This window comes from Saimiri boliviensis, chromosome 14 (genome assembly GCF_048565385.1).
Source record: "Saimiri boliviensis isolate mSaiBol1 chromosome 14, mSaiBol1.pri, whole genome shotgun sequence".
Classification (NCBI taxonomy): Eukaryota; Metazoa; Chordata; class Mammalia; order Primates; family Cebidae; genus Saimiri; species Saimiri boliviensis.
The window spans coordinates 81,477,251-81,480,908 of record NC_133462.1 but is presented as its reverse complement, the minus strand read 5'-3'; positions in this window follow the sequence as shown (position 1 = coordinate 81,480,908).

The following is a 3,658-nucleotide window of genomic DNA, read 5'->3' as shown; positions in this document are numbered from 1 at the left end:
TTGCCAATGAAAAGTGAAGCCATAATTTTTAGTAAGATCCTGCATCTCGCACTGGTTTTTAGAGGTTGACAGTAGGAACTCACACTGTGATCAGTGAGGTAGGAAGAGGGCACCAAGAAATCACTGCAGAAAAGAAGCGCTAGAATGGAAGGAAGTTTCCCTGGAAAATATAAGTTCTGCCCTCTGACATACTTAGCTTCTGGCTATTAGAGAGAAGATTCTGGATATAGAGTACTTTACTAACAAGAAGCACACATATTCATACTCAGGACTTTCTTTTTGTTGAGATGTAGTGTCACTTTTGTTGCCCATGCTGGACTTTCTCAGGAGATTTAAAAGATATTTTCCCTCAGGTTAATAAATGCTATCCCCAAGTACTTGAAAACAGACTTAAAAATGTTGGATATGCAAGAAACAATTTTCAGGCCAATCTTTTGACAACAGACTCCTCTGTATCTAAAGCAATCCATTATGTGTTACATCCTTCTGAGTCCAGAGTTCAGTCCCAATTCACTCCACAAGGCTGTCAGTGAAATCATAAGTAATGAGATATAGTACTCAAGGTAGCGGCTGATGGGTGTGAGACTCTGTGATTGAACAGCTTCCCATAATGAAGCAAAATGTGAAGTGCCCCAAGGTTTTCAGTAAAGAAAGGCTGAAGGAGAAATCTTTGGGTAGAAAGAAGGGGTTTTCTAAAAGCCCTTGTATATTTTTTCTGTCTTTTGATAATGTAAACTCTAGGGGTACGCTGCTCCCCCTTTAGGATTTCTGCTCAATTAGGAGCCACAACCAAAATCATTTCCTATTGCTTGTATGGATCAACTAGAAGATCCTTCAAAAAGAGCTATATTAAAACCAAGCAGCAAATAGAAATGGACACCATGTACAGTATTCTAAATAGTCAAGCTACAAGTATGGGTTTCTGATCCTGCACTAACCAACTGACTTACTGACTCATGGACCGCCTCTCTTCCATGTTCTTTCTGAATATGACCTTCAGCTGTTATCTTGTCTCACTATTGCTCAGGAGCTGATCTAACCTCCTATGCTGCCCTGTTCCTGGAAAGCACAAACTTCCTCTTGATTTAAAACCCAAATCTTTTTATGGATTTCTGCTACCAAGGGTTCTACTACTCAGTTAGTGTCTGGCCTGAAAGTTAGTCTCATCCCTTCCCGATTTGTTCTGTAAGTTTCTACCTATTTTATTATGACGTATTATGACAGCTCCTTTCCCACTCACCCCATCCCCACCCCAGTCCCCAAAGTATTCGAAGGAAAGGAATAAACATTTTTTTGTGTGTGTACCTACTATGGAAAGACATGGAATATATAAACAGAAAAAAAAAAATGTTTAGGAGGTTTTAAAACAACCTTCTATAGGAGGAGCTACTTACCTAGGTTTGCAGGGAAATGTATGCTTCCCAGCACTGATTTATCGCTTTCTTAACTCTTTTAGAAAATTTTGTCTTTACTGGAGACCTGGATCAGAGTTTCCTTTCTTTCTGTATGGTAAGGACCATACAGAAAGGTCTTTCTGTTTTGTAACCCCCTCTCCTGAGTACTCCACACAAAGCTAGATGCCCCACTTTGCTTAACAGTCTGAGAAGGGTTCCTTCTTCTGCTGGGTTTTGTGGCTCTGCTCTGTGATCTAAAGTCTTCCTCCCTGGCCAGAAGTCTGTGCTGCCTTTTGTCACCATGGGCTTATTTTGCCTTGCTATGCTATAGGAAAGTTGTTTAAACCTTCTGGAAGGAGGAGTTGATTGCTTGACTGAAGTTTTAATTGAAAATACATCCCTCTAGGCTGGGATACAGATACCATAGTACATTCTCTGTAATACCATTAAATACATCGCCTATCACTCATGTTCACTGTCACATACGATATATATGTTATTTGACTGAATCCTGAAACCAATCCTACAATGAAGAAAGTCTCCAAGGGGTAAAATAATCAAGGACGAAAACGCCATTTTTCTGCCTCCAAAGACCAGGCTTATACCACTTTGCCACTAGAATTAGCAGCCGCTCCAATAATATTGAGACAGTTTAAATCTGTTTTGGTGTCAAAGGTGAAATATAGTTTTTCTCTTTGGTCCCAATACCTATTCCAGTAGATAACCTTGAGCTCACCCCAGCTTCTTCCCTGTCCTTAGGGTTCTGCTTTTCCCTCAGTTGTCCCTTAACCTGCTCCTATGCCCAAGCCCTGCCGACCAGCTTGAATTTATTTGGGGCTCTGTTGGAAAATACTACCTTCTCATTTCTCCAGAAGCACTCTTACGGGGCCATGTTGAACAGTGGATTTGTAATCAATTTTTCGTCAACATAATCCCAACTGCTTTGTCTCTTCCAGAAGTTCCTCAAACCATCTTGTCCACCAACAGCATTTTTCCTGTTTTCCAGGGCTCCGTTGGGTGCATTCATATTTTCACATTTGTCACTTCAGTGTAATTTTGGAAGGAAAATATTATAACGTTTCTTGGTACACAATTTTGAGGCAAAATCTCTTATCTAAGTTTTCTTTTTCTAGAATTAGTATAGCTCAGTATAACAGAGATCTGAGAAGACTTTTTAAAAATAAGGAAATACTTCTAACACTATGGCTTGCCACCCAAAGCTAATGAAGATCATCCTGAAGTCTATTACTTCTGGCATGACAGTTAGGTCTCCAGAGAAAATCACTTAAGAAAGCCTTGGTCCTTGACCAAGTAAAGTTTTCCTTCTATTGTTTTAGGTTAAAAATAAGAAAAGAATCACTCAGCAAGTTTTGGCCTATATATTGTCATTCTGTACAACTCCCTAAATATTTAAATCCAAATTAAAGCATAAACAGCCCAAAGAATCACTTTCTCTAGGCCCAAGGACAGTTTGATGGAGCAAATTTAAATAGTATCTATATGTTGCTTTGTTATGTATTTGCCTTGCCAACAACACAGTGTGGTAATTTAAAAGCTGTTTTTTTTTTTTTTTTTTTTTTTTTTTTTGAGACGGGGTTTCGCTCTTGTTACCCAGGCTGGAGTGCAATGGCACGATCTCGGCTCACCGCAACCTCCGCCCCCTGGGTTCAAGCAATTCTCCTGCCTCAGCCTCCTGAGTAGCTGGGATTACAGGCACGCGCCACCATGCCCAGCTAATTTTTTGTATTTTTAGTAGAGACGGGGTTTCACCATGTTGACCAGGATGGTCTCGATCTCTCGACCTCGTGATCCACCCGCCTCGGCCTCCCAAAGTGCTGGGATTACAGGCTTGAGCCACCGCGCCCGGCGCAAAGCTGGGTTTTTTAATTAATGGTCTTGACCTATATTTTGCTACCAATAGAAGTCTGGTTCCTAACTATAATTCCATACTAAATTAACTGCTTGTACATGAAGAAAAATCTAAATTAATTGACATGTAAAGGGGTAGCTCTAAGTAGAAAGCCATAGAATTGCATGATAGAAGTTTAATATCATTGTTCTTTGCATCTGAAAATGTCATCAATAGCACGCATATGCTATTTTGACTGAAGGGCAAAAACCCAACATACTGCATGCACCTGCACAACTCTCTGCAAATGTTTAGGGTAACAGTTCAGAGGACTTATTATTGACGGCTTCTTTCCAAGCTGTAAACATTCAACATTACATAGAGGTAGGTTTTAACATCTTTTCTGTGGCTCACT